Raw genomic sequence first — 14,632 nt, forward strand, 5'->3', positions numbered from 1 at the left:
AGGCATGTAAAAAGACTCATTGGGAAGACTATTTCAAGGAAACAAGGGTTATCTCCCAGCAATTGGCCAAGTACTTTTTCATTTTTTAAAATAGGTCTATATTTAGAATGGGCTGAGACTGAGCAATCCAGACTGCTGAGTTTACCTTTTATTGACTATTGCCCTCTCCTTTATTTTTTTCTTTTTTAATTTTTTTAAACAACCTTTATTTTGCATAATAGATGTACATAGTTTTGGAATGCATATGGTAAGTTAATACATGTATATAGTTTGTAAAAATCAAATCAGTGTACTTGAGATATACATCATCTGAAATATTTGTCTTTTATGCTGGAAACATAACTAGCATAAACTAACCATTTTGGAATATACAATACAGTATTGTAAATTATAGTCACCCTTCTGATCTATCAAGCACTAAGTTTTATTTTTCCTATCAAACCATATATTTGTACCCACTAATCAACTTCTCATCCCTCCCTCTCCTTTATCAATCTGCTTTCTATTTTCATGACATCCATTTCCTCAGCTCCCACATACGAGTGAGAACGTGCAGACTATTATCCTCTTCTACTGGTATTTCTTCCTATTATTTTCCCACTTACCAATTTCTTCACAAAATTTTCCAAATATAAATATCTTCTTTGAATCTGTACCATAATAATCTCAAATATCATTGTTTATTCTCACAGTGTATTATTCCTATCCACTTTCTATCAGCTAAAATATTTGACATGTATATGTATTTAATTTATGGTTTCCATATGTATGTTTAATATATGCTTCTTTTTATATGTTCTGTTTCATTCTGACCAAGAATTCAGCAAGGGGGTCAGTCTTTACTTGTGTATACAATTGCAATTTTTAAAGTTTGTTTGTATTTTAGTTACTCAATAATTGAAGTAATCTGACTTTCCTTTATTAATTTTCTTTCTTAATCTCAGACTGACTTCAACATTTCACAATTTAATGTTGGATAATTTTCACAGAAAAGAAAAAAAAAAGGTACCAAATAGTCTGTTCTAAATTTTCTTTAGAATACCATAAACAAAATTTTTCGTTGTCAAATCCCTCCTATACACCTAACTGGATTATTTTGATGAACATATTAAAACAATATACATATAATAACTTTGAAAATATAAGCAAATTATTATTATATCACTATTTTACCCAAAATATTCAATGATAAAAAGGGATTTTAATGTTCAGAGCTATTAAGAATATTTATTTTCTATTAACATCTATGAATTTTGTTGTATTTATATAAATTTTAAACAACATTTAGTTTCGCTTATAGTAGACCTGTTTTCCATCTGAATAAAATCAAATCCGTCTGAAATTGCCTTAGGGAACAATGCTAAATAAAAATGTTAGTTAAGTTATATGAAATAGCTGCTACTATTATAACAATATTAAATAACATTTATTGGCTTGCCAATAGAAAATATCTGTTCTTCCATTATTACTTGAATGTCCCAATCTATAATAACTAACACTACAAGATTAAAAAGAAACAAGCAAACAAAGATGCATGTTTGCCTTCAGCTCCTTGGAGTAGAATTAAGGATAAGACTAGGTAAATTATTAAGCCAAAATTTCTAAAAGAATATTGTGTGAAATATGTAATCTCCAGTCGTACCAATGCAATCCTCAATGTTGAGATGCCGATGCTCTCAAATTATTCCTATGTGTATGTGCACACAAAAACATTTCAATGCAGTTGAAAATTATTGTTTCTTTCAATATAATTCTGGACAATATCTCTAACTCTGCTGCAAAGTTCTCTATATAAACCAGAGATAGTGGTGATTTATTTTGTAGTAATGTAAGGTGCAGTATTTAGTCTTTTTGTTTATTGCAATATAAAATCCTATATTTTTCTTCTAGTGCTAAGTTGTTTTATCACATAAATAAAAACTAATTTCAACTCAACCAAAAAAAAATCATTTCAATAGGCTTGGATAAATTTAATACTAGTCCAAGTTTTATATTGCATTTGAAGCATCCGACATTTTTTATTCTATTCAGATCAGCTATTTCAAAGAATCAGAATAGCTGTTAAACTGTTTGCTGTCATTTTCATGCTCTGCCATGGATCCTGCTAAAAAGCATTCAGGGAAACAAACAAACAAGAGATTCTCAGTATAAGTCAAACTGAGAGGGATTGCAACTAGAGGACTCATAAATCTTTCTTTTATTCATTCTTATAGGACAACTGTTTTAAAAAGAAAATAAACTGTAAAATAAATTATTACCTGAAGCTATCAAAAGCAGGTGTTATTATCCATAAGGCATTACTGATTTTCAGCAAGACATATTTTGTTTTTATTTATAATTAAAAAATCATTGAACTTGTGATTAGCAACACATTAAGAAATGACAACTCTTAATTCAAATCTAGTTGTGTTGTGTTGCCAAGTAATCTGATGAAAATGGAAAAGAAAACCCAGAAGATTTTTGTAGAGTCAGAAAATATCAGATTGTAAAGTTTCTTAAATATATTGTAAATTTCTAGTTACACATGAGAAACAGGATGCATTCACTTGCCAGTATTTCCTTCAGAAATAACATTGTAATAGATAAATTTAAAATAATGAAAACATTCAAGAATAAAGTGAAGTGGAGGCAACTACTGATAAGAGAGAAAGTAATTAGAAATCTTCTAAAAACAGACAGATATTTTTTATTGTTTTAATAACACAGGTACAAGTGATTCCAAAAAAAGAGAAAAAAGTGAGTTTTTTTTTTTAGAGACTTTTAAAAAGTCTAAAATATTGTCATCACCAGTTATATTAAAATATAGAGGCAGAGCATGGTTCTACTCACACCTGTAATCGCAGCACTTTGGGAGGCCAAGGTGGGTAGATTATCTGAGGTCAGGAGTTCAAGATCAGCCTGGGCAGGATGGCAAAAACCCGTGTCTGCTAAATATATGAAAATTAGATGGGCGTGGTGGCACTGGCCTGTAGTCTCAGCTACTCAGGAGGCTGAAGTGGTAAGATCACCTCAGCCCAGGAGGTCAGGTCTACAGTGAGGTGAGATCAAACCACTGCACTATCTATAGATATGTATAAAGTAGTTAAAATGTATTTCTTTTTGAGATAGGGTCTAGCTCTGTCCTCCAGGCAGGAGTGCAGTGGTTTGATCTCAACTCACTGCAGGCTTGACCTCCTAGGCTGAGATCATCCTCCCACTTCAGCCTCCTGAGTAGCTTATACTACAGGCCAGTGCCACCACACCCATCTAATTTTTGTATTTTTAGCACACATGGGGTTTCTATTTATAGATACATATCTATTTATAGACATATATTTATAGATACGTATAAAGTAGTGAAACTGGTAAGAGGATTTTCTGAAAGTTTGTACAAGTACTACATATTTATTCTAGACATCTTCTCCCAAAGCATTAAGCAGAATAAATTCAAGGGCCTCCTGTACAAGTGATAGATTATTCTTCACAGGATACATACTAAGAATAACCTTCTCTGGAGGCTCTTAGGGACAGCAAGGGCAAGCATGAAGCCCTTCACTGGAAGAAAAAAATAAAAGGAGGTTTGAAAAGTCTTTAGAGAGAATGTTGATAACCACGGGCTTTTCCTCTTTATCTTCTGGGACTCTTCCTTTAGGAGCAATTCTATCAATAGCAAAAGATATGGAAGTGTTCGGAGATGGTTAGACAAAACAGGAAAGAAATACTCACTTCAGGAAATAGACAATGGTGTCAAGTCCCAAATCTCCACAAAGTATGTACCACCATCTCTGAAGTAGTCTAAAATTGTTCCATTGTGATATAATATTTTAAGAATGCTATTATAACTATGGACTTACATTCCAAATTGGGAAAGATGCCTCTGAGCTATGTTAATTAAAAGGAGGAAACCATGCAGCAGGGGTGGCTCTTTCTCATTATGCTCCTAGTAGTGCAGTCTAACTTTATGACTAAGTTCATATGATAAAAGAAGTTTATATATATGTATATAAATTCATAAAATGAGTAACTTTTATAAAACAACTCCTATATCTCATGTTCAAGATAAAGAAACAATGACTTGTGTTTAGGAAGAGGAGAAGCTGATTGGAATTTTAGAAAGGCTGTGTAGTTATGCTATATTTATCGGTCATTTAAAAATTATATTGGCAATACAATAGAACTTTTATTGTTTAGATGTTTTTCTTAATGTATTATGACAAGCATTTTTTGTAAAGGAATAGAGAGCAAACAGACTTCGTAGGCCAAAAGATAAAACAAATGACTATATATAGGTATCATATAATAAGGAAGAATAAATTACAAATAATTTTATTAGCAAAATTAAATACATTATTTTTCTATATCATATATCCACTTGTATAGATTTATAATTATTGTTTCAGACAATTGTCTTTGGAATAATGTAAGAAAAAAAGAGTTGGTAAAAGCCAAAAATAAAATAATGATGGTTTTTATATTTACCTGTGTAGTCACATTTACAATTGTGCTTTATTTCTATTTGGCTTCAGTTATTGCCTAATGAACTTTCAATTTATCCTGAAAAGTTCCCTTGAGTATTTATTGAAGGGCAGATCTACTATTGACAAACTTCCTCTGCTTTTATTTTACTGGGAATGATTTCAATTTGTCTTTAAATTTTTTTTTTTTTTTTTTTTTTTTTTTTTTTTTTTTGAGATGGAGTCTCGCTCTGCTGCCCAGGCTGGAGTGCAGTGGCCGAATCTCAGCTCACTGCAAGCTCCGCCTCCCGGGTTCACACCATTCTCCTGCCTCAGCCTCCCGAGTAGCTGGGACTACAGGCGCCCGCCACCTCGCCCGGCTAGTTTTTGTATTTTTTTAGTAGAGACGGGGTTTCACCGTGTTAGCCAGGATGGTCTCGATCTACTGACCTCGTGATTCGCCCGTCTCGGCCTCCCAAAGTGCTGGGATTACAGGCTTGAGCCACCGCGCCCGGCCTTGTCTTTAAATTTTTAAGGGCAATTTTGCTGGCTAAAAAATTTTGGTTGATGTCTGGTTTTGTTCATCACTCCGAATAAGTCATCCTGCTACTATCTGCTCTCAAAGTTGCTGATGTGAAATTGCGAGTTAATCTCATAAGTTATAAGTTGCTTCTTTCTTGTTACTTTCAAGATTTTTATTTTTTCTTTGGCTTTAACAACATAATTATAATATATGTTGGTATGATTCTCTTTGAGCTTTTCCACGCGGAGTTCATTGAACTACTTGGATCTATAGGCCGATGTCTTTCACCATCTTTAGAAAGTATTCATCTACTATTTATGTATTTTCTTTCTGGCCCTTTCTTACATCTCCTTCTGGGATTCACATTGTTTGTGTGTTGGTGTGCTTGATGGTACCCCACAGGCCTCTTAGGCCCTATAAATTTTCTTTATTCTATTTCTTTCTGCTTCTCATATAATAGTCTCAGTTAATGTATTTTTAAGTTTACTTATTTCTTCTGCATACTCAAAGTTGCTGTGAAATTCTAGTAAATTTTTCAATTCAGTTAAAATTTTTTTTTTTCTAGGATTTCTATTTGGGTTTGTTTTTATAATTTCTCTATTGAGATTCTATATTTGGTGAGATTGTTCTCCCTTTTTTGTTTTCGTTTTTGTTTTCTTTAGTTGTTTTCATTGATTTTCTTTAACTCTTTAAGAATACTAAAGATACTTGATATAAAATATTTATCTCTTTAGTTTAATGTCTGGGGTTCCTCCCATACAATTTCTATAATTCCATTTTCATTCTCTTGTGAGTGGTCTATACATTCTTGTTTCTCTTTTTAGTTCATATTTTCTTTTTGTAAATAATTGGATATTTTGAATATTATATTTTAATTCTGTAAGTCAGATTCTGCCCCACCCTAGAGTTGATTATCATTGTGAGTTTCAGCTGTTTGTTCAAATGCTTTCCTAAAGTAGTTTTGTAAAGACTGTATTCTTTGCCATGTGTGGTCACTTGGTAACTGACATCTTTGTTCCATTCTCAATTGTCAGCATGTTATGCAAAAAAGATTTCCTAGAACACCTAGAGACTAAAAATAAAAAAATAAACTCCTGCTCTTTGAGATTGCTTTCGTGTTGAGCATGTGTTTTCAGTGTTAGTTGGCCCTGTTACAACCCTGCCTTAGCTGTCAATTTCTGTTTTCACGGAGCCCAAAAGTGAGGAAGAAGTGAAAGAATAGCATCTTCTCTGGTCATTAATAAGCTTGCATCCAGCCCCAGAATGCATGTTGCCTTCTATACTCATCTGTATAAGTGAAAGCTTTCTTATCTATTTTCTTCTTCAATCTCTGTCTTCGGGGCTTTTTTCTTCCATTTGTTATCCCTTGCCCAACTGCAGGTGCAGCTCTTATATGTTCCTTTAAATGCTTCCAACATATGCCTTGAGAATGTTTTTAAGTGGACAAAACAAAGGTAAGCAAAGTCCCAGGAAACCATCAGGGAAGTCAAAACGCATAACCACTATTCCTTAAGCAGAAGATGCATGTTGCCTACTCTTTTATTGAATATTTGGCAGCTTCTTTCCTTATTAAGCATTTCCAGGTTGTTGTAAGATTTTGATTCTACTACAGAGTTCTAAGAAGTTTATTCTGGGAAATTTTGCCAACCTAATTTTTGCTTTGGTGGAGGGAAAGATGTGGTGATCTTTACTCTGCCATTTTGGATGACATCAGTAGCAAAACATATATTTTCTATCATTAAAATTCAGCTTGATCAAGCAACTATCATATATTTTCTGCAGTTAAAACCATGCTAGATTTCTAGTTAGATTTTATTATTTCAGATGTTGAATATTTTTAAACAATTTAAAGTTACAATGAATATATTATGTAGATAATATATTATGTAGATAATATATTAATGAATATATTATGTAGATAATACATTAATGAATATATTATGTAGATAATATATTAATGTATATAAACTGTATGAATATATTATGTAGATAATATATTAATGAATATATTATGTAGATAATATATTAATGAATATATTATGTAGATAATCAAATCACAATGAGAAAATATTTCAATAACATTGAATTTTCCACTAACAATACAAAGAGTAAATCCTGGAACAATTGTGATTTGAGTATTTGAAATGATTATTTGAACAATTCATGGCTTTATAAGAAGAATCATTTTACGTGTAGATATATATTGTGAATACAGACCATTGTGCCCACAAGTGAGATGTCTTTGGTTAGCCTAAAATACAACCAGAATAAAATTTCACATTATGGATAGAAAACATTTTATATTTGTTTGCCTAATATTACAAAATAGCTGAACCTAATATTGTATCTGGCACATAGTAGAATGTCAGTACTTATTTTTGGTCACTTTCTAACTCATTCTACTGCTAATGAAGATACCATGCTATTACTAAGTGACAGGGAGAATGGAACCAAGTTGGAAAACACTCTTCAGGATATTATCTAGGAGAACTTCCCCAACCTAGCAAGGCAGGCCAGCATTCAAATTCAGGAAATACAGAGAATGCTACAAAGATACTCCTTGAGAAGAGCAACTCCAAGACACATAATTGTCAGATTCACCAAAGTTGAAATGAAGGAAAGAATGTTAAGGGCAGCCGGAGAGAAAGGTAGGTTTACCCATAAAGGGAAGCCTATCAGACTAACAGCAGATCTCTCAGCAGAAACTGTACAGCCAGAAAAGAGTGGGGACCAATATTCAACATTCTTAAAGAAAAGAATTTAAACCCAGAATTTCATATCCAGCCAAACGAAACTTCATAAGTGAAGGAGAAATAAATCCTTTACAGACAAGCAAATGCTGAGAGATTTTGTCACCACCAGGCCTGCCTTACAAGAGCTCCTGAAGGAAGCACTAAACATGGAAAGGAACAACTGGTACCAGCCATTGCAAAAACATGCCAAATTGTGAAGACCATCAATGCTAGGAAGAAACTGCATCAACTAATGAGCAAAATAACCAGATAACATCATAATGACAGGATCAAATTCACATGTAACAATATTAACCCTAAATGTAAATGGACTAAATGCTCCAATTAAAAGTCACAGACTGGCAAATTGGATAAAGAGTCAAGACCTATCAGTGTGCTGTATTCAGGAGACCAATCTCACGTGCAAAGACACACATAGGCTCAAAATAAAGGGATGGAGGAAGATCTATCAAGCAAATGGAAAATAAAAAAAGTAGGGGTTGCAATCCTAGTCTCTGATAAAACAGACTTTAAACCAACAAGATCAAAAGAGACAAAGAAAGCCATTACATAATGGTAAAGGGATCAATTCAACAAGAAGAGCTAACTATTCTAAATATATATGCACCCAATACAGGAGCACCCAGATTTATAAAACAAGTCCTTAGAGGCCTACAAAGAGAGTTAGACTCCCACCCACTACCAATGGGAGAATTTAACACCCCAAGGTCAAAGACACCAAAAGTTAACGACAGATCAACGACACAGAAAGTTAACAAGGATATCCAGGGATTGAACTCAACTCTGCAACAAGCAGACCTAATAGACATCTACAGAACTTTCCACCTCAAATCAACAGAATATACATTCTTTTCAGCACCACATAGCTCTTTTTCCAAAATTGACCACATAGTTGGAAGTAAAGCACTCCTCAGCAAATGTAAAAGAACAGAAATCACAACAAACTGTCTCTCAGACCACAGTAAGAAACTCAGTCAAAACCACACAACTACATGGAAACTGAACAACCTGCTCCTGAATGACTATTGGGTAAATAACAAAATGAGGGCAGAAATAAAGATGTTCTTTGAAACCAATGAGAACAAAGATACAACATACCAGAATCTCTGGGACACATTTAAAGCAGTGTGTAGAGGGAAATTTATAGCACTAAATGCCCACAAGAGAAAGGAGGAAAGATCTAAAATTGACACCCTAATATCACATTGAAAAGAAATAGAGAAGCAAGAGCAAACACATTCAAAAGCTAGCAGAAGCAAGAAATAACTAAGATCAGAGCAGAACTGAAGGAGATAGGGACACAAAAAACCCTTCAAAAAATCAATGAATCCAGGAGCTGGTTTTTTGAAAAGATCAACAAAATTAATAGACTGCTAAGAAAAAGAAGAGAGAGATGAATCAGATAGATGCAGTAAAAAATGATAAAGAGGATATCACCATTGAGCCCACGGAAATACACACTATCATCAGAGAATACTTTAAACACCTCTATGCAAGACAACTAGAAAATCTAGAAGAAATGGGTAAATTCCTGGACCCATGCATCCTCCCAAGACTAAACCAGGAAGAAGTTAAATCCCTGAATAGACCAATAACACACTCTGAAATTGAGGCAATAATTAATAGCCTACCAACCAAAAAAATCCAGGACCAGAAGGATTAACAGCTGAATTCTACCAGAGGTACAAAGAGAGGTTAGTATCATTCCTTCTGAAACTATTCCAATCAATAGAAAAAGAGGGAATCCTCCCTAACTCATTTTATGAGGCCAGCATCATCCTGATACCAAAGCATTGCAGAAACACAACAGAAAAGGGGAGCTTTAGACCAATATCCCTGATGAACATAGATGGAAAATCCTCAGTAAAATACTGGCAAACCGAATCCAGCAGCACATCAAAAAGATTATCTACCACAATCAAGTTGACTTCATCCCTGGGATGCAAGGCTGGTTCAGCTTACCAAATCAATAAATGTAATCTATCATATAAATAGAATTAAAGACAAAAAACACATGATTATCTCAATAGATGCAGAAAAGGCCTTCAACAAAATACAACAGCTCTTCATGCTAAAAACTGTCAATAAACTAGGTATTGATTGACCGAATCTCAAAATAGTAAGGGCTGTTTATGACAAACCCATAGCCAGTATTATACTGAATGGGCAAAAACTGGAAGCATTCCCTTTGAAAACCAACACAAGACAGGGATGCCCTCTCTCACCACTCCTATTCAACATAGTGTTGGAAGTTCTGGCTAGGGCAATCAGGCAAGAAAAAGAAATAAAGGGTATTCAGTTAGGAAAAGAGGAAGTCAAATTGTCCCTCTTTGCAGATGACATGATTGAATATTTAGAAAACCCCATCATCTCAGCCCAAAAGCTCCTTAAACTGATAAGCAACTTTAGCAAAGTCTCAGGATACAAAATCAATGTGCACAAATCACAAGCATTCCTATACACCAATAACAGACAAACAGAGAGCCAAATCATGAGTGAACTCTCATTCACAATTGCTTCAAACAGAATAAAATACCTAGGAATCTAACTTACAAGGGATGTGAAGGACCTCTTCAAGGAGAACTACAAACCACTGCTCAATGAAATAAAAGAGGACACGAACAAATGGAAGAACATTCCATGCTCATGAATAGGAAGTATCAATATCATGAAAATGGCCATACTGCCCAAGGTGATTTATAGATTCAATTCCATTCCCATCAAGCTACCAATGACTTTCTTCACAGAATTGGCAAAAACTACTTTAAAGTTCATATGGAACCAAAAAAGAGCCCGCATTGCCAAGACAATCCTAAACCCAAAGCAAAAGGCTGGAGGCATCACACTACCTGACTTCAAACTATACTACAAGCCTACAGTAACTGAAAGAGCATGGTACTGGTACCAAAACAGGGATATAGACCACTGGAACAGAACAGAGTTCTCAGAAATAATACGTCACATCTACAGCCATCTGATCTTTGACAAACCTGACAAAAATAAGAAATGTGGAAAGGATTCCCTATTTAATAGATGGTGCTGGGAAAACTGGCTAGTCATATGTAGAAAGCTAAAACTGGATCCCTTCCTCACACCTTATACAAAAATTAATTCAAAAAGGATTAAAGACTTAAATGTTGTCCGGGCATAGTGGCTCAAGCCTGTAATCCCAGCACTTTGGGAGGACGAAATGGGCGGATCACAAGGTCAGGAGATCAAGACCATCCTGGCTAACACAGTGAAACTCTGTCTCTACTAAAAAACACAAAAAACTACCCAGGCAAGGTGGCAGGCACCTGTAGTCCCAGCTACTCAGGAGGCTGAGGCTGGAGAATGGCATAAACCCGGGAGGCAGAGCTTGCAGTGAACTGAGATCCGGCCACTGCACTCCAGCCTGGGCAACAGAGCAAGACTTCGTCTCAAAAAAAAAAAAAAAAAAAAAAAAAAAAAGACTTAAATGTTAGACCTAAAACCATAAAAACCCTAGAAGAAAACCTAGGCAATATCATTCAGGACATAGGCATGGGCAATGACTTCATGTCTAAAACACCAAAAGCAATGGCTACAAAAGCCAAAATGTACAGATGGGATCTAATTAAACTAAACAGCTTCTGCACAGCAAAAGAAACTACCATCAGAGTGAACAGGCAACCTGCGGAATGGGAGAAAATTTTTACAATCTACTCATCTGACAAAGGGATAATATCCAGTATCTACAAATAACTTTAACAAATTTACAAGAAAAAATCAAACAACTCCATCAAAAAGTGGACAAAGGATATGAACAGACACATCTCAAAAGAAGATATTTATGCAGCCAAGAGACACATGAAAGAATGTTCATCATCACTGACCATCAGAGAAATGCAAATCAAAACCACAATGAGATACCATATCACACCAGTTAGAGTGGCGATCATTAAAAAGTCAGGAAACAACAGGTGCTGGAGAGAATATGGAGAAATAGGAACACTTTTACTCTGTTGGTGGGACTGTAAACTAGTTCAACCATTGTGGAAGACAGTGTGGCAATTCCTCAAGGATCTAGAACTAGAAATATCATTTGACCCAGCCATCCCATTACTGAGTATATACCCAAAGGATTATAAATCATGCTACTATAAAGTCACATGTACACATATGTCTATTGTGGCACTATTCACAATAGAAAAGACTTGGAATAAACCCAAATGTCCATCAATGATAGATTGGATTAAGAAAATATGGCACATAGACACCATGGAATATTATGCAGCCATAAAAAAGGATGAGTTCATGTCCTTTGTAGGGACACAGATGACGCTGGAAACCATCATTCTGAGCAAACTATCGCAAGGACAGAAAACCAAACACCACAAGTTCTCACTAATGGGTGAGAATTGAACAATGAGAACACTTGGACACAGGATGGGGAACACCACACACCAGGGCTTGTTGTGGGGTCATTAGGTCATTTACATTTACCTAATGTAAATGACGAGTTAATGGGTGCAGCACACAAACATGACACATGTATACATATGTAACAAACCTGTGTGTTGTACCCTAGAATTTAAAGTATAATAAAAACAAGAAAAATCTCATAAGTATGTTAAAGAATTTTGATTATATTAGTAGCATGTTTATGCTAGATAAGCTTGCTTATAAAACAAACAAATGAAAAAAGGAGACATGTCTCCCTATGCTGTCTGGCTGGTCTCGAACTCCTATTTTCAAGTGATCCTCCTGCCTTGTCCTCCCAAAGGGTTGTGGTTATAGGCATGATCCACTACAGCCATAGGCTCACTTTGCAATTCATAAATTTTTGTTAATCGGGATATAAATCTATATCTATATATTTGTTTTCATTGTGGTTTCTTGATTTTAGACTCAATGTGATCACATTTCAAAAAAATACAGATGAACTGTCCAATGTACTTAAGCTAGTAGGAAGATTATACCTCTATTATATTATTAAAAAATGTGTACATTTTAGATGGCTTAATTGAACATGAAACTAGAGGTTGGGTGTGATAGAATGAATAAGAGCAGTGTTCACATTCATTTTACTTCTATTTTCCTCTTTCTTGGGGCTTTGACCTTTCTTTTAGAATTCTTTCCTTGTTCTGCCTTTCTTCAGTAACCGAAAAAGGGAAGAGAAGCAGATAACAAATCATTTTCTTCTTTAATACTTCAAAACATTCCCTGGAAAATTGTTTAGAAGAACCCCCATATAAGCAGAATATCTGTGAAAAGTAGCCCATTGTCCAGAGGTGTTCCAGAGGTGGCTATTGAAGTATAGTCTTAAATTCCTACATTTTCCCACACTCCATACATTCCCCCTCCTCCCTGAAACAGAATGGTTCAGTAATTCTCAACTCTTACATTTGTAAGAAGATAGAAAAGTATCTCAAAAAACAGTGTGGAAAGGAATAAAATGGGGATATTGAGAGCTTTCTGTCAGTGTATTTTTTTCCCCTTCATAAACTTTTTATTTGTTATGTTTGAGAAAGAGAGATAATTGAAAATGAGAAATTAAAATGTTTAGTGTTAGAGAATGTCTTTAAAAGAATACTTTGACTATTTCCCTTGTGAGTGGTCTATAAATTCTTGCTTCTTTTTATGGTTCATATTTTCTTTTGGTAAAAAATTGGACATTCTGAATATTATGATATTGTAATTCTGGAAGTCAGATTCTGCACCTCCCTAGAGTTGATTATCAGTGCTTTGTGAGTTTTAGCTGCTTGTTTAGATAATTTTCTAAAGTAATTTTGTAAAGACAGTATTCTTTGTCATGTGTGGTCACTTGGTCACTGGCGTCAATCTTTGTTCCATTAGCTTAACGGCCAGCATGTTACCCAAAAATATTTTGATTTAAAATTCCGATCTAAATATCTGATTTAAAAGTACTCTTCCTATAATCAGCTGTTTTCTCTCTTTAGCAGTTTCTCCTGGTAGATAATATTTAATGCCAAATTTGAAAACAATGTATCTATATTACCAAATATAGATATTTCCATTTTAGTTCTTGACACTGTGGATGGTATGGATTGGATTATTTTGCAGCCCAATCTTACCTGTTTACTTATAACACAATTTTTATTTCAACCAGATTTCAGAGTTTGCCTCTTATATGAATTTTTAGATATTATTCACAGCTGAGACATGCACAGTTCTCTATTTGTTCTTATTTACTAGGTTTCTTGCTAATATTTGTCTATGCTTAATTTTACTATTTATCACTAAATGATTGACATATTCTTTATTCTAAAGCTACATATCCTGATGATGATTTTGAAGTTAACCTTTTACTCTAATATGAGCTGTTTGCTCTGCAGGCCTACTGTGAAGAACACTTGCAAGGACTACCATTCAGCATCCTCTTGGGAGCCTCTGTCCCTGTCTCTAGTGCTCGAAGCTGTAGATCCTGATTCCATAGCTTCCTATTTCTTGTTTTACTATCATTTTGTAGGGTATCCTTCAGTAATTTTCAGAGTGTCAAAATCTAAAATAGAAATATCTATATTTGATAATATAAATATGTTGTTTTCAAATCTGAAGTTAAATACTATAGATGGTACGGATGAAATTATTTTCCAGCGAAATCTCACCTGTTTACTTAAACAATTGTCAGAATGTCATGTATATGCACCTGTCTAAAAATGTATTTATTTTACAATCACACTTGTTTCATTATAGAACTAGTATAATGTTCTGCTACAGAAAACAACGGCCCTCTGAATTTTAAATTCCTTCGTTTTTTATAAGGTATACTGTAATATTATTATAAAGCTATTTAATATTTTTATTACTCAATCATTTATCCATTCACTTCTCCCTATCTGTTTCTCTCTCTCTCTCTGTCTTCCTTCCTTCTTCCCTCTTTCTCTCCCACTCCCTCTCTGTGTTCTCTCTGGATGCTTTTAGAATATTCTATCTTATCC

This window comes from Macaca thibetana, chromosome 17 (assembly GCF_024542745.1).
Source record: "Macaca thibetana thibetana isolate TM-01 chromosome 17, ASM2454274v1, whole genome shotgun sequence".
Lineage (NCBI taxonomy): Eukaryota > Metazoa > Chordata > Mammalia > Primates > Cercopithecidae > Macaca > Macaca thibetana.